Source organism: Amblyomma americanum, chromosome 11 (assembly GCF_052857255.1).
Source record: "Amblyomma americanum isolate KBUSLIRL-KWMA chromosome 11, ASM5285725v1, whole genome shotgun sequence".
In the NCBI taxonomy this organism is placed as follows: domain Eukaryota; kingdom Metazoa; phylum Arthropoda; class Arachnida; order Ixodida; family Ixodidae; genus Amblyomma; species Amblyomma americanum.
The window spans coordinates 112,768,329-112,791,904 of NC_135507.1; the positions used below are offsets into that span (position 1 = coordinate 112,768,329).

General features: G+C 48.7%; 1 protein-coding gene across 7 annotated transcripts in view; it reads right to left on the bottom strand.

Moving 5' to 3' along the window:
* The window catches only part of LOC144111045 (receptor-type tyrosine-protein phosphatase mu-like), a 392,283-nt gene that overhangs the window by 289,748 nt on the left and 78,959 nt on the right, over window positions 1–23,576 (bottom strand). For 4 of the 7 annotated variants that reach the window (XM_077644144.1, XM_077644152.1, XM_077644148.1 and 1 more), the window contains exon 1: window positions 12,973–13,332. The exons of 1 other annotated variant lie outside the window; for it this stretch is intronic. The gene's annotated coding sequence lies outside the window, so the exon portion shown is untranslated. Of the gene's footprint in view, window positions 1–29; window positions 270–12,972; window positions 13,354–23,576 lie in introns of those variants that run through there. 2 more of the 7 variants (XM_077644147.1, XM_077644150.1) reach the window with 2 other exon arrangements.

The following is a 23,576-nucleotide window of genomic DNA, read 5'->3' on the forward strand; positions in this document are numbered from 1 at the left end:
TTACTATGAAAAAAAAAATGCCTACTGACCTGTCTCATTTTCATCGGCGCTGACTTCCTCGGCTTGCGGTGGCTGTGGGGAATCGGGACAGGCACGTGGCGACGCCTCCGATGCCACTGCTGTCGCTTCAACATCGGCCCGTCGCTTGTGAGTGAGTCTTTTTGCTCTGCGATCGTGCCGCGCGGAATCAGCATGCCTGGTCCCGTGGCCGAGACTGAGAGACGGGGCCCAGTCTGGATTTGTCTCGTCGAACAGGTTGGACGGTTCTCCTGCGGACGCAAAGCTGTTTTCAAAGCGTTCCACGTAGTCGTGTTGACTTTTTTTCTATAAAACGGAGATACATACAGTGGGCTCACCTTTTATGAAATGCACACCGCAGACGCGCACATTGGGGCTTTCGTGGTTGAAATTAGCACGTTTTATGCGTGCTAACCACAAGCTGCGGCGCTTCGCACTCAGAGTCTTGGTTCGCTCGCACTGGTTTTCGATCACTTTCGGCAGAGAGAAAAACCTAGCGCTAGTTGGCCTTTTCTTTCTTCCTGTAACGTCGCTGCGATTGGACCACTCCAGTGCGCACGGAGCGGCGGTGGGTCATGAATATGGCGGCCGCGTATCCCAGCATTCCTGTTGATGACGTCGGTGCAAGCCATGTATACCCCTGTCACACGGGCACTTTCGATACTCATTGAGTCAATGCTCATCGAACTCAATGCAGATCGACGGTAGTCACACGGCCACTTTCAAGCGCAATCGAGCTCGATCCTGCTTGACTCGATGCCGATTAATCAAGAGTGCTTGAGGTTCCAAGCACAATCGAAAACACTCTCGCTCTCATGAAGCTATATAAATAAACACAAGTTAACAAACCAAACCACAATTGTTGTTGCTGTAATTTACTAAAATGTAATACAGAACATTTTTCAGGTACTATGCCTGCTTATATGCAAACATTTGAAAATAATCTCTACACCACGCTCCAAGCTTCGCCGTCAGTGTAAACAAAGGTGGAGTCCTCCTGCTCGTCGGCGCGGAAACTGTGGAGCGAGCGCGAGACAGCCGCTCTCATCAGCTGCTGGCAGGACCGCCTAAATGATTTGCGGCGCCAGAAGAGAAACGCCGCAGTCTATGCAGAAATCGCGGAGGCGTTGCGGGCCCTCGGGTTGCATCGCACAGCAGCAGAGGTGCGCCTACAGTGAACTAGAATAGTATAGTATTCTAGTTCACTATAGGTGCGCCACAAAAACCTGGCGCAGATACGCAATGTACCGATTTGGCTACGGATTTGGCTGCCGCTGCCCCCGACTGCACAGTGTTGCCGGACATCGCCATGTTATGGCTGTCGGCGGAACATTTGGCGCCACCTAACACACATGAGGGAAACTTCTCAATGAGCATTGAAAATACCCGTGTAGCACCTGATGTTTCGAGCGTGCTCGAAAATCTCGATGCAGATCGAGCTCAATGAGGATCGAAAGTGCCCGTGTGACAAGGGTATTAGGAGGGTTACGCATCCCGCTGGATTGGGAAGCTGCCGGAGTATCCGAGTTTGAACCCGACCGCGGCGGCTGTGTTTCGATAGAGGCGAAACGCAAAAAGGCGCCCGTGTGCTGTGCGATGTCAGGGCACGTTAAAGATCCCCAGGTGGACGAAATTATTCCGGAGTCCTAGACTACGGCACATTTTCCATCCTTTCTTCTTTCAGTCCCACCTTCCTCCGGTTTTTTACGGCGCGGTTGAGGTGTCCAGCGAGATATGTGAGAGAGTTACTGCGGCATTTCCTTTCCTCTAAACTTGAAACACGAGCAATTACCGTTCGGTGTCGATTCTAGCGATATTTTCAAAGCTACTCGAAAATGTTTTCTTTAGGCGCTTAGAACATTTCTGTAATCAACACTTCCTCATAGATTATTCTTAGCCTAATCTCCGACGGGGCCTATCAACTGAATCTGCTCTACTCAGAAAAGAACTCATTTTAGAAAATATAGAAGAAAAAACAAACCTATAGGCATGTTTATTGATATCAGTAAAGCCTTTGACTGCATAAATTGTAGCACTATACAACACAAACTGCATAAGTCAGAGGAAATGCATTACAGCTTATGGCACCATATCTTGATAAACGCCAACATTTGTTAGCATTGGGAGCTTGTGTTCCTCCTTTTAATATATCAATTCCGTTCTTCTTTATTTTATATGTTAATGACCTGGCGAAGATGAAAGATATTTGTGCCGACGACAATAGTTCGTTTATGGGGGTTTACCATCCCAAACCGTCCCAAAGCGAGTTTGTTCCTTCCCGGCATATCTCGATGTGAATTACTTGCGAAAGGAAATGCCGTTCTAAAAAGGGTGCAACACTAGCTCAAAAGTTCTCGCCGCAAAATATAAAGCAATAACTTTCTGTCCAGTAAATGCCACAGTAACCCTAACCCTGGGCACCAACAACATTGAAGTCGTCACTAAACACAAAAGTCTAGGTGTAATTTTTGACGAACATCTTAAGTGGTCTGACGATACTCAACATCTTACTGGCAATTTATCAAAAACTGTAGCTGTCATCTGTCGATGTCCAGTTGTACTGCCTGAAGAAATTAAGAAAATGACGACCATCATAGGCTTGACTGTGCCCACTGTAGGGCAAGGGCCTCTCCCATGGCTCTCCAATTAACCTTGTCCTTTGCAAACTGTGGCGACCGCATCCCCACAAACTTCAATCAATCAATCAATCAATCAATCAATCAATCAATCAATCTTATTTTTGCAGTGAAGAAACTGGATACTGTCCTGGGTTAAAAGCTGCTCAAGCACCTTGACTGAGGCTCTAGGGACCTCTGCAGGACAGTAGGAGTCGAATAGAAAGCATAGCTGTAGCACCAAAAAATATAGCAACAATAATCATCAAATAATGAGTTGGGAAACAATTCAAAACGTGAAATAAACATTGGACAGTACAAAAGAAAATACGTGGATCAAAAACATAGTAATTACATCTTAAAACAGCAACACAACATATTCCTTATTTGAGCTCCAAAATCAAAAACTGATTAGCATTGGGCATTATAAAAGAAAATATTTTAATGAAAACCAAGTAATTACATTCTAAACAGTGAATACACATAAGACATCATAACCTTTTCTACAGTTCCAAAAACCAAGACCTTAGCGCTCTCCGATGCGTGCCTGCTTTGTGTATGAATTCGTTAAGTAATACTGGAAGATTGTGAGCAAAAGAATGGCGTTGTAAAATGTGCAGACATGCGAATTTCCCGCCCATCCAGATTTCTAGTGGATATAATAGTGCTTTGGCACTATAAGCCAGCCAATGAGGCTATGTGGTTAGTAACAGAAGGAGCGGAAAAATAGTACCTTTTGAGTAAGCGGATTTCCTAAATGTGTTTACAGGAACAATTTCGAAGAACCTAAAAGCATTTATTGGAGTGGCCATAGGTTCCATATTTCCAATATTGAGAAACATTCGTTTCTGAATCGTGAGAAGTCTGTTTAAATTTCCTTTTGTGGTTGTGCACAAAACTAAGATACAATAAAATATATTGGAGGTAAACAATGCTTGATAGATCTGAAGCTTTGTTTTCCGGAGAAGTATGCCGCGATAGCGTGACAAAACTCCCACAATCGAAGATTGTTTCTTGCATAGATAACTAATATGAGTGCCCCAGCTTAAACAGGACGAAAAATGTAGACCAAAGACCTTATGGTCGAGAACGACTTTTATTTCCTGGTAATCAAACTGAAATGAGAGGTTAGCTGGAACTTCCTTCTTCTTAGCAAAAAAATAATAATAATTGTTTTGGTTTGGCAGCATTAATTTTTTTTTTCGATTCACTTTTGACCACCTTGACAACTGTTGCAGAACCTGGTGGCATTTCAATACTAATTCAATAATGTTTAAACTAGAAATTAACAAATTTCTGTCATCAGTATATGTAATTCTATTGTTCTATCTACACTTTAAATATCATCGATGAATACACTAAATAAGAGCGGGCCTAGTACACTACCCTGCGGGACACCGTATTTAACTGGGAGAAGCGATGATTTATGTTTGTTTAGGTGTAGGAACTGAGCTCTATTTTTAAGGTAGGATTTCAGGAAGTCTGAACATCGCCCACGAATCCCATATGAGTGACGCTTTTTATTAGAATTTGGTGGCAAGGCAGTCAAATGCTTTACTGAAGTCCTCGAAATGAGCTACTGTGAACATGCTTTTGTCTATATTTTTTTCAAATTTTGTTCCTTTAATGTTAACAGAGCCATTTCTTTTCACAAACTTCTTAATCTCATCCACCCGCCCAACATTTACCACTTCCTGCTACGTTTGCCTTCTCTTAGAATCCACTCCGTCACACTGAGGACCAGCGGTTACCTTGCCTTCCCGCTGCATGCCCTGTCCAAACCCATTTCTTCCTCTTGATTTTCACTAGGATGTCATTGACTCGCGTTTATCCGTGAATGACTCGGCCCTTTTGTTGTCTCTCAACGTTAAACCTATCATTTTTCATCCATAGCCCGTTTCGCAGTCCGTAAGCTGAACCCTTTTCGTCAGCCTCCACGTTCGTGTCCCACAGGTAAGTACCGGTGCAGATACAGGTGCACCTAAAAGCAACAGGTGCACATGAAAACAAATGCGACTCAAACTATGTCAATGAATCTTCGATTACAACGTCCTTAGTAAGATTATTTCATTCTTTAATACTACTGATGAAAACACCACAGATTCGTACTAATTATGGCAGGAAAATGACAAAATTCCTAACACGCCAAATTAAAATGAACGGTAGTGTGAAAATACCGGTCTTGATGAGGAATTTTCAGATATACGGTGGGTGATGACAGTTCGTCTTTTTAAGTATTCCTCTACCATTGAAATGTATCAAGCTTTTGTGCACAAAATTTCACCTTGCTATGTGTATTCTCCTCAAGAGAGAAGTATACAACAGCTCTATCATACCGGTATACTCACCAATGGGCAGAAACGTGGATGCTAACGAATAGGGTTCAGCTTCAGTTGAAAGGAACTGAGAGAGTTATGGAAAGAAAAATATATGTGTAACGTTAAGAGACAGACGCGGGTTAATGATCCTAGTCGAAATCAACACGAAGGAATTTTTTTCCGTTGAGGCTATCATCGCAGCTTTCTCGCCATCATTGGAAGATATAGACCAACACCAATCTGTGACGTAAGCAAGATGCGGTGGCGCTGCTATCACCGGCTGCCAGCGGAGCTTCCCTGTGCCAGCGAAGCTTCCCTGTGCCAGCGGAGCTTCCCTGTTTCCACGACTGGTGACGCCGTCGGAGGACGCTTTTTTCGGAGCTCCAGTGATTTCGTCCGAAGCTAAGTGCTTTTTGGTATTTGCTTTTGTACCTGCTGTAGGGGCGGTAGTTTTGAACCCTGCTAGGTGTAGGAAGGCTAGCGTAGGCGTGTGTGCCATATGTCTTTGTGCAGGAATTTTGGCGGGCTTTTACGTTACGTTGTCGGCCGGACGATGGGTCGGCAAACTAGGAAAGCCTAGGTGGACGGGGAGTTAATGGAGTGCGACCGCTGCTGTTATTTAGACGAGACCGAATTCGGGAGCTTAGCCGAGGCAGTGGGGCTAGCTTCGCGTGCAGGCTATGTAACCGTTTTGAGGAGGCCCGTTCGGACGTTGAAAGGCGAATGGACAAATAGGATTAAGGAACTCAAAGGGGACCTGAAGGTGGAACGAGCGGAACGGATTAAGCTAGAAACTCAGGTCGCCGAGTCGCCTAAGAGGGAGGGGGCTAATGCCGACCTGTTGGAGCGAATTGCGGGCGAGCTGAAGGAAGAGCGGGAAAAGCAGGCCGAACTAGAAAAGCGGGTAGAAGCGCTCAAGTCGCGGCCGGCAGGTTACCCCGGTTCGGAGCAGTGTAAGGTGGGGGACGGGGCTCGTCGATCCTACAGTGCTGTAGCGCAGCAGGCTTCGAGTGGGGAAGACAGAGAGGTAAAAACTCGCGACAGTAGTGTACGGCGGCGGGAGAGACGGCTAGTGCGATCCGGAGGGCAACAGTCGCAGTTAGGAAGCGAACGGTTAGAGCGCAGGAGGGTTCTGGTAGTCGGTGACTCGAACGTAGCGACGGTTGAGGGAGGCGTTTTGACGACAGTGAAGGCGGACAGGCGGGTGCAGGTGGAGGTCCAGTCAGGGAAGTGCATGGTAGACACAATGGCCAAAGCCCAGGCGGTGGTAGGGGACAGCATGGATAATGAACACTTTGTCGTTATCCATGTTGGTCTCAACGATTGCAGAAAGGGAGGAGCCAGAACCTCAAGAAGCAGTTGCAAGTGGGGATGCGTAGGCTTAAAGAGGCTTCTGAGAGTGTGCATGTGACCATATGCACAATGCCAGAGGTCCAGAGGCCGTGTAGCGGAACGTAAAGGAGCGGCGTTGAGGCTAACTATGTAATTAGGTTAATGAGTCGACGACTAGGATACGGGGTAATGGAAGTTAACAGGGACGTGGACGAGGTCCGCTCGAACCCTTTTGCGCAGGATGACATTCACTACGGTGGTGGCAAGAGGGCAGGGAGTAGAATAGGTCGCCAGGCAACAGCTTTTTTTGGGGAACCCAGAGTTCTGAGGGAACCAGTGTAGGCAAAGAACAAAGGTCAAAGAAACGACGCAACCAGAGGAGAGGAAATAGACACAAGCGCCAGGGCGAAGTTAATTAAGATATAAGTTACATTAACATGCAATGGGAGGAAATAGAAGAACAGTTAAAGCAGGAGGAATTAATGGTAAATGGTTTAGTGGAAACGCATCTTAGAGACATGGAGCAACCACCCTGTAGCCCAGCTAGACTACGGATTGCAATATTACAATAGGACAGAGGGAAGCAGAAAGGGGAGGGGGGTGGAATTGTGGCATTCATTCATAAAAGTATGAATTTTCAGAGGGTTAAACTGAGATGCAAGGAACATTTATGGCTGAAAGGAAAAGTGGCAGGAGAGCAAACACTCCTTGGCTTTGTATACCTGTGGACAGGGGTTAATGCCAAAGAGGAAAACAGGAAAATGTTAGAATGTATTGCAAGCGACATTGATGAGCTAGGAGGACAGGGCGAGATAATTATATTAGGCGACATAAATGCGCACATAGAAGACATGAATGGGTACACAGATTCGACAAGAAGCATGCTGCTGAGTTTGTGTCACAGGCGTGATTTAGTTGTATGCAACAGTACCGAGAAGTGCGAACGGCTCATAACATGGGAGGCAGGGAGTCTGCACTCGACGAGAGATTATGCGCTAATGTCACAGAGGATGTATAATAGATTAGGGGTAATGAACATAGATGAACATGGTTCCAGAAGTCTAGGTAGTATGCACAAGCGTATCAAGTTGAGCTTCAGAAGAGAAACCAATCTAGGACTGAAGCGAGATGAACTATCAGAGGGGAATTTTTACACTGAAAATAAATTAGAAGGAGCAGCCAAACAAATTGAGAAAGTAATTTTTGAGGGTAATGAAATAGAATGGACTGACACCAAATTAACTCGATTACTTGAGCTAGAGCTAGCTAAGGTGCGAGTCAAGCAAAAGCGAAAAGACGAAACCCAAGATTTGGTGGGATGAGGAGGTCAAGAGGACGATAGAGAAACGTGAGGAAGCGTCCAGGGAACGAAGATATTAAAAGAAGAGGGCGGAACCAGAAGCTGAAGTACACAGAAAATGGGATACCCTCATGTGTAGATGGGAAGCATCCTATTTCATTAATGAGAAAATTAGAAAAAAGTGTGCCAAATGGATGTCAAAAGTAAATAAAAAGGATAGAAAAGCAGCTCAGGAATTCTGGAAACATCTCAATACAATGAGTAATAAGACAAGGCAAGAGCAAAGGTTTATTGTTACAGATCAGGGGATGAAGGGACTATAAGGGGATGAAGCAATGAAACACACAGCAATAAGGATGCGCCTGTCCCGTCTCGCTTGCTATGTGTTGCCTTTCTCGGCGCTACAACCCTTTTCTGGAAACATGCACCAACTAGCCCCTCAACAAGTATTACTCAGAGGACAGAAAAGAAAAAAATTGTTGCACATAATTTATCCAAGGAAGATAGACTGGTTACTGCAATTGCTTCACTAGAGCAAAGAGTGGGAAAGAGCAGAGAAGAAGGTTCCTAGTGACACGTCGACAGGACTAGATGGTATTCCGATTATGTTAATAAAGAAGCTAGGACCAAAATAGAAACAAACATTAATACAGGCAGAGCACAAAATGATAGTGGATTGAAAAGCTACCGATAAATAGGGATTAAATGAATGACCATGGTATATAAGTGAAAGGACAGCTGACATAAGCAACTACCGTCCCATAGCAGTGACATCTGTGGTTTACAGAGTGGTGATGCAGATTATAAAGGACAGACTGCAGGCTTGGCAGGACAGGGGAGCGACAAAATGGGTTCCGGAAACAAAGGAGGTTGGAGGACAATCTGTTTTCATTGACGCAGTGTATAGAGATTGCTGAAAAGGAACACAGGCCCTATGGCTAGCATTTCTGGAAATCAGGGAAGCCTACGACAACGGCATTCAAGAGTATTTGTGGGACATACTCGGCACATTGGATGTGGAAGGGGGAGTAATTAATATTTTAAAAGATATATATAAAGGTACCAGAGTGCTTATAAAATGGAAGAAAAATGTATCAGAGCCTGTAGAGATACCGCGGGGGGCTTAGGCAAGGGTGTCCTCTGTCTCTTTTGTTGTAAATGTTGTACCTGGAAGGGTTGGAGACCAATCTAAAGAGGAGCGGACTAGGCTTCAATCTTTCTTTTTTCAAGCAAGGAGAATGGATTAAACAGTCATTACAGGGTCTAATGTACGCGGATGATATAGTGCTAATGGCTGACAACAAGGAAGATTTACAGAAGTTGATAGACATATGTGGTTCAGAGGGAGATAGATTAGGTTTCAAGTTTAGTGAGGAAAAATATGTAGTCATGATATTTAATGATAAGGTCGGCGAGCATATAGTACAGGAGTTCACGCTGGAAGTAGTGGATGAGTACAAGTATCTTGGGGTGTGGATAAATAACGACGCTGAGTATCTGAGAGAGCATGAAAAAGAGGCAATGAATAAAGCTAGTAGAAATGCAGCTGGCATGAAAAATAGGGCACTGTGGAATTACAATAGGTATGAAGTGGTAGGAGGGATCTGAAAAGGGGTGATGGTTCCTAGTCTGACTATCGGGGAGGCTATAGCTTTGGGAGCACATGGTAATACACCAAATCAGGGGGTAAAGGGTGATATTTGATGGGCGTCGTTCGAGAGCAGAGAAGCTAGCAGTAAGATAGCATTTGAGGAGCGATTGAGAAAAATGGGGGAAAAGCCGTAGGCTAGGAAAGTTTTCAGATACCAGTACATAAGGAATGTTTACAGGAAATGGAGAAAGTGAACAAGAAAATTGACAAGCAAATATCTGGACAGCAGTAGGGGTCCAAATCAGCAATTATCGGTTAAGAAAAAGGTTAGAGAAACAGAGAGAGCTCTGTGGAAAACAGGGATGCTGACGAAATCGGCACTGTGAAAATACAGGATTTTTAAGCACGAAATTGTCAAATAAAATATCTACGATAATTGTAGGGGAAGGCCTTTGTTGTTTTAGGCCAGGACGGGAGTTTTGCGGCCTAAGGCGTATCGAGTCAGGTACCACGAGATAGACACGTTGTGCGGAGCTTGTGGAGAGGAGGAGGAAACGGCTGAACACTTGATACTTTTCTGTAAAGGGCTCCACCCTGCAGTGGAAAGCAGCGGGGCTGATTTATTCAAAGCACTGGAGTTAAAGGACAGTGAAGGAAAACGAGATTTTAAGCGGGTAGAAGTAAGCAAGCGAACGTTATCTGATTGGTGGCTAAAATTAAGACAAGATTAAATTTTCACAAGTCATGGCTAAGTGGCATGAACCAACGCCCGATTTAAAGCGTTCAGCCTTATCCATCCATCGAACGACGCGGGAAAAACTTGGTGGGGAGAAAAGTAGGCCTAGCGCCTGTGGAAATACATGGAAGCAGAAGTGATAAAAGCATTTTTCTGATTGCGCAGTGCGCCTGTGATCCTTGATGCAGAAGAACCAGATTCCTCCTGGAACAGTTTCTGAAAGTATGTAGCGTCATTTCGAAGGCAATGTATGTTTCAAGCACATACGCACGGGGTTGACTCCCTGCTCGGGGTACGGAACAGGAGCGCAGCCCATAGAAAAACATGCAAGCAAGACTGCGAAATATTCTTCTCGTTTCACACAGTACTCCTGAACGCGGCTGCTTGTTAACAGTTGGCGAGAGCTTTGGAGAGTGTGACGAAGTACGCTCGGTCATTTCGAAGCGATCTTTGTAAACCGCCACGATAAATCGGTCTTGTGAAGCCAGACGTACCCCCAAGAGGCGCTCTATTGCTGGGTGCCTCTCTGGATCGCGCAAGCGTCTCGTGTTGTACGACATGCTGCCGCGTGCGCTGCATTTGCTCATTAATACAGTAGATAGCCTAGACAGCTTTACCTGAAAAAGCAGCTCTCAAACCGCGTGAAGCGCACTGTGGCAGACGATACCCGAATCCGCGGCTCCGGCGTCCGCCAGCGCAGCCTACATATATACGTAATCACAGTGTGAGTCGTCTGGTGCAGTGATCCGACCTGCCACGCTGTGTGCTTGTCTGCGATTGTTCTTCGCCACTGCGATTACCTTTCAGATGAGTGCAGTTGCAGCTTACCTCGCACCGATTCCTAGCGGAGCTGCCCAGCCTGCGTACGTCCGCCAGTTCCTCGCATTCATGGATTACCTACTACCGGTCCAGCCCTATGACAGCAGCGTGCGGTGTGCTTGAAGGCGCCTTGGAATCCTACCCCGCCCTCCTCCCCCGCCCCTGTGGAGTGTTCCCCGCAGAGGGAAGCAGAAATTAAAACACATCCACCAAAACGAAGGGCTTCGTTTATCGTGCTGTTTAAGGATTTTGTTCAATGTAAACTTTGCTATCATCTGAACGGCAGTATTTGCGAGGAAACGCAGCCCACGAGGCAGAATGTCGGACTACACGGGAAGCTTGCGCGATTGGGGGGACACCCAGCGGATAGAGCACATTTTGGGGTATGTCAACTTACAGAGATTGCTACGAAATGACGCAGCATGCCTTGTCACACTCTTCTTGAACGCACTCGCCAACGGTTAACAAACCGCCGCCTCCATGAAACGAGAAAAATATTTCTGAAAGTTTCGTTTACATGCGTTTCTATAGGCCGCGCCCCCGTTCCATACCCATAGCCGGGAGTCAGTCCCATGCGTAGGTGTTTTAAACATACATCGCCTCTGAAATGACACTGCATATTCTCAGAGCCTGTTCTAGAATGAATTTGGTTGCTCTGCATGAAGCGATGGCACGACATTACAGCTTCGATGCATTCCTACGGGCGCTAAGCCTACTTTTCACCTCCAGTCGGAACTGGCAGCCTAAAACTCGCGGTTGGTTTCTAGACACGGTGTGGGCCTATAGTTTAGCCCTGCCGACAGTGCGTGTCGCAGACGCATGTCATCATCATGCAGAAACTCGTGCGGAACCCCGCTGTTGGTCTCGCCAGGTCCAGTGCGCGTGCTGAATACCGGTCCCCACAGCTCGTTTTCGATTGAGGCAAACACACACGGACGCAGCGCCATGTGTTCGCGGTCCATTTGGGCTGCTTGAAATGACCAAGTTTCCCAGTTTTCTGTTCTGCAGTACAACGCAGCTCCTACTTGCATTGCCTTTCTCCGTTCACAGTCGCTTGCGGGACTATTCGCAATGGGTTTTGGCGTCGCCTGGAAGAGACCGTGCAAAAGAACTGCCCAACAACTGATCGTCCTTTAATTCGCATTTGCATTTACCTGTAATGTCTGAACCTTGGGAAGTAAAACACACGCGCCCACCATCGATCTGCCACACTCTCGTTGTCCTCTGTCAGGGGGCGGCCGTCCCAGCCGAGTCCTCGCATCGATTACCTCGACTGACCTAATGGACGTGCAAAAGTTCACGAACCCAGCAAGGCGTCATACCTGGAAGCGGCGAGTGAATACGATCAATCATGACCTACTTGTGCCATGTCCGTTTTGTTTGCGGCTCGATACCGAACGACCGTAAAAAGCAGCGCGCCTTCGACCCGCGCCACCGTTGCTGCGCTCAGCTGTGGGAGAGCGCGTTGCCGGGCCAACGGCGGTCACAAGAAGTGCGCCCTAATGGCGGCCGCTTCAAAAGTTGCCACATGCAAGGAAAAGCAACTGGCACGCCAGGTGGCCGAGCTCAATGGTGGTCGGCTTTCGTGACCGCCCAACTCTCCTTTGCACGTCTTCTTTTTTTCCCGCCTGTTCGCGCAATCACCTTGAAACAGGGCAAGGGAAAACAGCTGGACGCTTTAATGTATGCCTATTTGCGGCGCGCGTGGCATTGCGAGCTTCCATTTTCCTTTCGGTCTGAAGCCGGACGCGGGCACTGCGAAGGCGCCTTCGTGCGACGATGGTCGCAAACGACCGAGCCGAAATTGGAGACACGCAAGCAGCGCAGCCTTTTACCCCCGACTCAGCGTCGCAGATAATCTCATGCGAGAGACAACACCGGAATATGCAGTGGCTAACAAACACGCCACAGCGCACGCGATAGGAAGCAGTCGGCGGCATTGTGCGAATCCACACTCGGTCGCGCAGACACAAAAACCACACAATGAACAAGAAGCATACATTTCCCAAAGGTTGCGGGGACAATGCGCCAGTCGGCGCCGCACATGTAACGCCGTACGAAGGCGCACATTTTTTTAACAACAAGCAGCAACATTACAACGCGCAGAACCTGACGGCGAACAAGACGTGCGGTACTACGTACCGTCTCGTCTGCGTTATGCCCTAGCTAGGCATGGTTAAACACACCTTACTGAAGTGTGCATTTGGTGAGGGAAATCTCGAAATGCGGTGAAAAGGACTCACCGCCTATGCGGGTGTTGACAGGATGATCTAGAATGCTTCTCCGAAGCTCGAAACCCGGGTTCACTCACACCACTGGCGCAACCTCCAAAGCACTGCCACACGTTCGGTTTCACTGGCAGGCGACGCAACAAACCGTCATGTCGTGCTCACTCTTCGCTCTCCGTCGATGGATTAGTACCGGTCAACGCTGTCGAAAGTTCCGCACTGATGAGCCGCACGGCAACGACGTCGCGCACACTGCTCTAACGATGACTCTCACGCCGATACGATGCGACCAGCATGCACCAACGCGACACAGGCGCACAATCGCAGCGCGCTCACCACCGCCGCTCACTGCTGGGCGTCTGGCGGCCGCCCGCGGCGATCTGTTGCGCGCACACTATCGCAACTGGCTGCGTGGGTGAGAAGGAAGGCACTCTTCCTCTCACATGATGCCCTCAGCTGCGCGGCAAGTGACCCCGTTTCGGCTCCTTTCCGCCTCCGCGCGCCCCAGCCTTTCCCCTCGCAATACTGGTACCCCTCCCACCGTTGTCGTCTGGCGCGTATTTCGTTCGCTACTTGTGAGCACTGCTTTCCTTGCGCAGTGCAGTCAGCTTCTCTCGTCCGTTCTGAACTGCATTTTCTTTATGCCACAGCATTTCAAGCTGCCGTCTTGCAGAAAGCATAGGGATTATCTGTAACGAAATTCTCTGAATGGTCGAGAGGGTCGCGACGTCACCCCCACCGCCAAATTTGAATGTATGAGGTCTGGAATGTTCGAGTACCATCAACTGGATTATCATATGGGTTACACTGCCCGTACCACTAATCCAGTTTAATAAAGCAACTAATCCCACTAACCCACCTCATTCCCACTAACCCACCCGAATTACCGACTAATAGCAATTAAGGACACTTTAATCGATCTTTTGGGGGCTGTCCTGCTTCCGAATTTTTTTTGGCGTCTTTTTAAATTATTCTGAGTGGGCCAAGTTCCAAATGCTATCGCATTTTCTTCTTCAAGGATGTGGTCAAGGCGGCCTCTTTTCCTTCGTTCTGCATTTCCGCGCAGTCAGGGAGAGAGGGATCGATCACCCTGCGGAGCGCGAGCAGGAGAACATGAGATCAAATGCGCGCTCCAGCGAAGCGAAAATGCGCGTTTAGGTATAAGGCCGCCTCCTCCAAGCTCCTACGCCGGAGGAGGCCGAGAACATCACATCAAACGGCATCAGCAACGCCGCATCAAGCGTTGCAGCGGAATCTCACCGGCGTTGCTCGAGCGCCAGAATTTATTTTGCTCCATATGAACACAGAAACAAACCGACGCAGTTGCCGTCGCCATTTGGCGCATCACTAGGCTGCTTCTTGGGCGTCCATTGTTAATGCAACACGGCGCACAGCAGTGGTTGTCGCCAGCTGAACAATCTCAATTACGAGCAGGTGTCACTCTCATGAACCTTGCACAAAAATACTCTGCGAACAGGCGAAACGCGCGAAAGCGGCGAAATTACGAACAAGGACAACATGCTTTTACGAACCTCGCATGCGTCACATTGATGCACCAAATACAGTATGACATCTGCGAATCATTTACAAGCATCCTGGCATTCCGCGACGTTAATCTCTGCCACCTAAAAGCTACAAGTACCATTCCACGGCCAACTGCGTTTTTTTTTTTTTGGACAAATGTTTGCACCGTGACGGCTACACCACGGCCCCCAACCCATCGCTCACAATGTGTTGGAGCAGTGAGAACAAAAGCACATGCCTTCAAAAGCGTAGAAGACAATGTTCGGCGCACCAGCTCCTGGTTTTCAAGCTTTCAGGAAGTCCTACGTGTTTAATTTTTTTGCCGGGTCGTTTTAAAAAGTTCACTCCCGCGTTGTTAGTACGCGGCTGCAGAGCAGACGACAGAGCCCTCGAAGCACAAGTTGACCACATTTTGCCTGAGCGTCAAGAAATATAATTTGAAAGAAGCTGTGCATTGTTGGGCGTCAAAAAAACGCTAACTGCGCACTGAGCGCCGTTCTCGCGCCATGGCGTGAGCAGCGTGCCTTTCACCACTGCGCCGTATTGCGCCGGCCGCCGAGCTCAGAAAGACTACTTGAAATGAAGCGTAGTTTGGCGAAAACTAGACTTTCTTCACCTTGCCAGTGCCAAAACAGCCGGCGCAATTTAAGGCACCGGCCGGCCGCCGCGGCGGCTCGGTGGTTCCGGCGGGCGGATGCTGAACCGAAAGACGGGGGTTCGATCCCGGCCGTAGCGGTCGAATTTCGATGGAGGCGTAATTATATAGGCCCGTGAACCGCACGATGTCAGTGCACGTTAAAGAACCCCAGGTGGTCGAAATCTCCGCAGCCCTTCACTAGGGCGTCCGTCACAGCCTGACTCGCTTTGGGACGTTAAACCCCCATATACCACAAACCATTAACGCACAGACCGACGTGGTCAGCGTAAATTGCTTGAAATGCAGAGTAGTTGGGCAAAGAAACATTTCTCACCTTGCCGTCGTCAGAAACCACGCGAGTTCCTCGTCGAAGACCAAGAAAGAAGAAGAAAACACGGATCCTGCGCGCTAACTAAGACGCCGCCTGCTCACAGGCGCAGCCGCGCGGACGACCGTCTCCTGGGTGCGTTCTGCCTCGTCTGCCCGTATGCTCCGGCGCCGGTCGCCCGCACTGAACACGCGCAGTGCGTGCGTGATGGACGGACGGACGGACGGACGGACCGACGGACGGACGGACGGACGGACCGACGGATGAATGGATGGATGGATGTGTAAATGGATGGATGGATGGATGGATGGATGGATGGATGGATGGATGGATGGATGGATGGATGGATGGATGGATGGATGGATGGATGGATGGATGGATGGATGGATGGATGGATGGATGGATGGATGGATGGATGGATGGATGGATGGATGGATGGATGGATGGATGGATGGATAAGGCTGAACCATTTATATCGGGCGGTGGTTCAAGCCACCCAGCCGTGACTTGTGAAACTTTACTCTTGTCTTGATTTTAGCCACCAATCAGATAACTTTCGCTTGGTTACTTCTACCCGCTTAAAGTATAGTTTTCCTTCACTGTTCTGAAACCCCAATGCTTTGAATAAATGAGACCCTCTGCTTTCCACTGCTGGGTTAAGCCTTTCACAGAAAAGTATGAAGTGTTCAGCCTTTTCCTCCTCCTCTCCACAAGCACCGCAGAACGTGTCTATCTCGTGGTAGCTGACTCAATTCGCCTTAGTCCGCAAAATTCCCATCCTAGCCTCTAACAACAAAGAGCTTCTCCAGGAATTATGGTATATGTTTTCTTTGGCAATTTTCTGCTGCGAATTTCTCGCGCCAGCTCTGGTGGCGATATGGTGCAGCGGTTAAGCGATGCGCCACTGCCCTGCGATGGCTGGTGCACCGAGCGGTGGGCCTTGTGGGAACCCAGGTTGCTCTTCCCGAGCGACCGATCATTGATTTATCTGCCGCCTAAAGCGGTGGGCAGGTTGCGATGGCGCCGCAAGGTCACGTGACATAGGTGGCCAACTTGCGTTCTAGCTTACTCTCTGGGGACCACCTGCCAGAGCCATGGCCGTGATTTTTCGCTCACAGCGCCGACGACGGGTCTGGTGGCCGGGACATCCAACGCTACCGCGATAGTAAGAAGGACATCCACCGTGCTAGCTGTCTCGCATGCACTTCGTTTCTCTGGACTTCCGTGTATGACGCGCATGCACACTGCAGTTCACGTGGTGGTGAATAGCCGCACGTGAAAAAGAAAAAGCGATCACATCAAGCATCCTGATTCTTTTCCGTCCTTAGAGGTTGACAGTGAACAAGGGAGCCGTAGTGCTCCCGAAACGTCTTTTCATCTTTTGGCTTTGGCCAGTGACCAGCAATCCTCATCACCATGATTCCTGACTAGACGGTATACCGTCAAACCCTCGACTACAGGCTGTATACTGCACGCTTCATTTACAGAGGAGTCAGGGTATTTTTCCTGGCACTGATGTACTCAAAATGACCTTTCCGACGAAAACGGACTGCCATTATCCATGATCATATCTTGACATCATCTCTAACCCTTACCGCCCTTTCTGATACCCATCCCGAACGTCGCCTTTAAAAAATAAATAAATGAGTGCATATCTCAAGGGTGAACGATATCCTGGTGTATTTTACGCAAGAAATGCACATATTCCGAATTCCCGTGCCACCGGCAGTAAACCGAAACACCTCTGCTTTATTTGGGAAACAAGCTTTATTTGGGAAAAATCGACTCAGTGCATTAGGCGCTGAGCGTTCACCTATCAACTCTTCTATTTTCTTATTTCTTTCTGTCCCCACGAGAATGCCGCTGAATGTGTGCCTCCACCACTGTCGCCAATGGTGATCCAGTTAAGGTGCTAACAGGGAAACAGGATGTGAAATAGCGCAAAGATAAGGGCGAGTTTCGATTGCCCTCGTTGGGCTGCCTTGGCATACACCTTTCACGCACCGAAGCCGCGTTCAAAGATTGCATTCAAAACGCCTACCACCCAGCCCCTAAATAACCGGGTGCTTCACTTGAGATGTTGTGAAATTTTTTAAATTGGCTTTTTTAGTTAGGAAGGCGCTTTTTTTTCGTCATAACATTGCCAGCGGTGGAGCTCATTAGAACACGGCTAAGACGTGCTAAATACTAGGTTGGTTAACTAATACTGAGTAGTTAAAATTTCAGCTATAACTGTTAGTCTCTATAAGTAACTTTAAATAGATTAGAGATATAAATTTTAATTCTCTAATTTACGAGCCCACCGTAAGTAATATGCGTATCAGTTTTTAGGATTTCGATAACGCAGTTACCTTTGCCGCTGTGGCCCAACAAATTTCGCTTACATCGCGCCAGAGTGCATGCGCTTTCGTAATGCTTGCAGGGAAAGCAACCCCTGCAGTGCACATAACTCGACGAGGAGCAAAGGCGGGGAGGTTAATTGGTTGATTAAACCAGTTTGGTAAACCCTGCACTGCAGCTAAAGGGAGGAGGAGAAATAAAGGTGAGGGAGAGAAGAGAGCGATAAGAAAAAGCAGAAATAGCTACAGTTTCTGGGGCCACAGGTGACCTTTGTTTTCGGAGCTCTTAAGACTGCTACGGATGCTATTTACGGTAGGCTACAAGCCTCGCGATAAATAAGATGACTAAATAAAGGAGGAAACTTAGTGTAAGTACTCAATATTAGTTAACCGCCCCACGAGTTAGCAATTCTTAGCTGTTTTGTGAAATTGTGATGCACGACACCGCTGACAATGCTACGCCGAAAAAAAAGCCCATTTTTAACACTGCAGAACATCTTAGGTGAAATGCCCGGGAAGTGGATGCACCGCTGCGGAAGCCTTTTGTGTACCGCAGCTGGTACACAGCCTGCAGCATTCGCAATGCAGAAACAGTCACCGCAGCTGAGGAGGTTGCCATTGCGCTCGCGCTAGCCGACCCTAATACCAAAGTCGTCATCAGTGACTCTCAACAGGCTATTCGCAATTACGATGCTGGCCGTATCTCTTGCCAGGCGTTACACATTCTACGTTCTACAGCACCCTCTTCCACATCTCGCTTACTTCTTTGGGCTCCAGCCCATGAGTCGCTCAGCGGAAACTCCCAGGCACACACTCTCGCTCGAGACCTCAACTGCCGAGCCGAGAGTATGATCAGCCACCCTGCTTCCGCTGACACTAATATCCCACGCGCTTCTCTACTCACCACTTACACGGACATACTCCAGCACTACCGACTCCAAAGGTGCACATATCCTCCCGCACACCGCGATCTAACAAGACGCGAGGCCGTCCAATGGCGCAAACTACAAACTGGCAGCTTCCCACAACCCCCTCTTATACAGCAGGATCTTTCCGGAACAGATAGCCCCCATGTGTAAACACTGCTCAACTCCGGCCACACTCATACACATGGTGTGGACTTGTACACATTACAACACAGACAACGCAAACACCCCAGAGACGTGGGAGTCTCTCCTGTGTACTCCCAAGCCAGCAGACCAACGCTGGCTTATCCAGCGCGCGGTGGAGGCCGCGGCATCCCAAAGGATCCCCGCCGACCTCTAAGTCAGCGCAACCGGTCCTTTGACTGGTCCCCTGTTTTTGGGCGCAATAAAGGAGTTTACCTACCTACCCGCCAGCGCAGAGGGCGAACGAATCCGGACGACGAATTAGATGCGAGGAGACAATCGCCGCTGCACGCGCTGCGATTCACTGCCGCGCGAACGCACGTGGCGCTCCACTTACTACGCGGAGCAGAAAAGCACCGCTGCTGCACGCCCGGTTTCCTCAGGCCAGCCAGGAACGGGAGGTCTGCTCAGCTCGGCACCACTTAAAGGTCACTGACCTGCAATAGCGCGCCCGGCTCCGGCCGGCACAGTAAAGGATGCCATAGCATTTACGTTGTTGTTATCCAAAAAAGTTTTGGTTTCGCTGTCATGAAATTGCCTGATTGGTCGAGAGGGCCGTGACGTCATCTGCACCACCAAATTTCAAATTCTGAGGACTAGATTGTTGGAATACCTCCCATTGGTTTAGCATAGGGGATTTTACTAATCGACATGAATCTACTAACTAATCGACCCTAATTCATTTTCGGGGGTGGGGGGGGGGGGTGCTTTTAAATGCTATCACATTTTTTTCTTTTATAATCTGGTCAAGAAGGCCCCCAAGTTTTTATTTCAGTTCGCTTAAACTTTGTTTCGATACGTTCCAGCCATTGTCGTTGGCTGAAGTGTGTTCACAACGCACCGCCTTCCAGGTCTACTCGTCGGCCCGATCGGCGACGATGATAGAAGAAATCTTCCATTCATTAAATTCTTTCGTCGATGTCGAGACATAAGAAAAAATGACAAATCTAACTGATAAGGTGGATTGTTGAGCTAGTTGGTGCATGATCGAATAAATGGCAGCGGAAAGTAAACGAAGACATCGAAGAAACACACAGACGAGGACGATGCTGCACTGACAACTGAACGTTTATTGGAAAGGCCGCATATTTATACTTAGAGACCAGCCAGTGCTTCGAATGATATCTTATCAATTCCTGCTTGCATCCCGGCACAGATATCTCACTTCTTTTTTCGATAGGCCAACCGATGGCGTGCTGACGCATTGCTCTCCGGATTCACGGATGGCCCAGGCTTCCAGGATTTCTCTTGTCAGCTTGTCTTTGCTCTTTTTCACTACCTGCACGTGGTGAAGGTCAGCAGGGCTTGTTTGTTTTTTGCAAGTTTCGCAATGCGTCAGCACGCCATCGGTTGGCCTATCGAAAAAAGAAGTGAGATATCTGTGCCGGGATGCAAGCAGGAATTGATAAGATATCATTCGAAGCACTGGCTGGTCTCTAAGTATAAATATGCGGCCTTTCCAATAAACGTTCAGTTGTCAGTGCAGCATCGTCCTCGTCTGTGTGTTTCTTCGATGTCTTCGTTTACTTTCCGCTGCCATTTATTAAATCAAACTGCTACCAAATGTAACAGGTCTGGGCTTCTTTCGGATCAGTGGCCTCGTGGACGAGTTTAAAACGCGAGAGACGACTTAGCTGACGCGATTAATTCGGATCGAGTGGCCATAGTTCATGGGTACATGACGCTGCGCCTTCAAAATTTAGTGTCTAAATTGAACTATGGCAGACCTCCGCTGCCTCGAAGGCACTGCCTCCACTGCCTTGACATTTTTGCTAGCAGAATTGTGGCTACGTGCAGGACCTACCTTTTAGTGAGCAATGCACTGCGACATCGCATATGCGCGAACGGTTCTCAGCACCACCTAGTCAATCCATTCCTTGTTCGCGAAGCCAAAATCGGCTGATTTCACTTCTGTGCCCCCCATTTGTTCCTGTCCTGAGTTGTCGGCCTGACACCGTTCTTCGCCCCGAAGATCCCTAATCGAGTCGACCTCCTATTTGCTCTGGCCATCTTCAATCCCCCTCGTCGGACGGTATCCTGTCATCACAGGACGAAGCCTTTTCTCCTGTGGTTCCGCTGATGTGCTGGCCAACTTGCCGCTGCACCTCATGCAGCCAGTCCGAACTCGATCACTCCCCGGGTCGTGCACCCTTCTAAGCACCCTCAGCTGTTTGATTCACTTCCATCTCTTTGATATTCCTTTCCTTCGGAGCTGTTTCGGAGCTGCTTCCTTCGGAGCATTGCATAAATTATTGTCGATCTCTCCACCGTCCTGTAAACATGTCCTGTTACGGGAAGGATGCCCCCTGCGCGGTTCGGCATTGCAGGAAGTGCTTAAAAAACAGCGACCCCCTTAACTGCCATCCTACACGGTAGGTGACACGAATACCGGCCAACGAGCACGAGGATGGCCAGGGTGGCCTTCCACAGCCTGCACAACAGAGCTAACTGGTGTCCTGAGTAGCTGAGCTAGCTGGAGAGCATAGGTTCGAGGACTCTGTCTGCCTTAACTCACATCACCGTTACATTGCCTAATGTGTCTTCTTCTCTGGTAAAATAAAGGCCAAGTTTTATTTAGTTATGCCACAATACTGCAGTCCACGCCGCTGTCAAGCAGGAGAGGTTAAAGAGGAGCGTCTTTAATGAGCGCTCAAGCCTAGCGACATCAGCGCATTCGACAACAGATGACGGCAGACAGTTCCATTGCTCTGTGGTGTGTGGAAAGAAAAATTTTTGAAACAGTTTAGTTCTTCCAAGATAAAGGAGCAACGCTTTGCTATAACTGAAGGGTGCCATTCTTTCGGTGGGCGAAGCAAATATTTATCGTTCTGTTGCCTCATCGTGTTTGGAGTGGCTTCCGTCGAAGCTCCTTAAGAATGTTGGGATCCGATGACACAGGCTTCTAATCTGGCAAAATAAACCTGTCTGCAAGGCTCTGGATCCGCTCCAGCCTGGCAACGTCTTAGGCATAGCAGGAATCCCACACGACTGCCGCATACTCGAGGACCGGGCGAAACAAGGGGCGATAATCCTCAAAGCTAAAGCTGGAGGGGGTGCGCAGGAGGTAACTATAATGTTACTTTTGGCGTTATACGTGACGTCATTCCGTGCTGACCAACCAGTGTGGCGTGTTATGTAAACGCCGACGCCGCAAAGCCGGAAAACGTGCACAAAACAGCCCTCGCTCTAAACGGAGAAGGCGAACCGGTGCAGGAGATTTAGTGCAGCCGGCCATCTCTAAGAGCCGCGCATAAAAAAGAGGAAAATAGCTATGAACCCACGGGAGGCCTTTTGAGCGTACCACAACGCGACTCGATACAAGCGCTAAGGGTGTCGTTAACTCGTGCACGTCTGCATGGCATGTCCAGGGACGCGTTCACCGGGACGCGTGAGCAGCAATCGCACGTAGCTTTCATCAGCGGGTGAATCGAGGCCACACTTGTGGAGGTGAACGTCGTACTAGCCTGCTCCATCAGACTGTGATAGTTAAATGAGCTTAGCATTGAAAGACACGCGTCAGCTATGCGCCAAGGTAGCTTTTGGCATGTCCTTGACACTTCTGTCCTCGATAGTACTTAATTACCAAGAAAGGCTTGCTGTCGGTCGCCGGGGGTAGTGGTGGGGGTGGCGGTGTGAATGTATAGGCGGGATTAGCCTTACTTGGCCTGCTGGAAATTGCTCCGCCTGAGTCACTGATTTTCTCTACCCCCGTTCATAAAGCCAGTCTCCTCTCGTGAGACTGATCTCCGCTCAGTTTAGGAGTCCTCGGCTATACACGATGCGAGAAGCGTCGTCCAATGGAACGTTCCTTCTCCCTCCAGGAGTACCAGCGCGAGCACGCTGAAAGGCACGGCCGTGCGCCGTCCTCGGCTGAATGAGACTGCCGCGGGAGACGCATGAAGCACCCCTCACGGCGCGGGGATGTCCCCGAGCTATAGAGGTTGAACGTGTGTCCCACGACGGCGCGTTCCACTAGTTTGCAGCGCCGTGCAACGAAGGGCAGCAAGCACACAGCTGACCTGAGCGAGCACGACTCAGGGGCTCAGTCTGCACAAGGCAGTGCGTCGCCGTGTTGCCAACGGAACACATCTGACAACCATGCGTGGTGGTGCATCCTTGGTGATGACGATGGGTGGGAAGCATACGAACCCTATCGGAATTCTATGGTCCAAGCCAATACAAAGCGGCTGCTTGTATTTAATGAAAAATTGAGGAGGCACTATAAGCTTCCGCCGCCTTAAGGGTATGACGCGAAAGCGTTAATGCCCCTTCAGCGGCCTGGGGTACTCTTTGCATATCACTCCGCAGACACGGACACTCTTCATTCTTCCGAGTTTAATGAGATAGCATTTGATAACTCTCACGCGCAAGAACTCCGCTATCCATTAGGTTCTTCCTACATGCCCATATATGCGTTTCCTTGTTTACGTTCATATATGTCACTGGGAGTCCTCATACCATTCCTCATAAGACCGAGGAGTCCTCACACCACTCGCGTCTGTTTCGAACACAACCACCGGTGCGATTTTTGAAACTCAGGTTGGTCCTCCTGAGCAACCTCTCGCGGCCATTGATTACTTTAGGTGCCACCTTCCACGGGGGGCAGTTTAATAATAATAATAATAATAATTGAATTTTGGGGAAAGGAAATGGCGCAGTATCTGTCTCATATATCGTTGGAC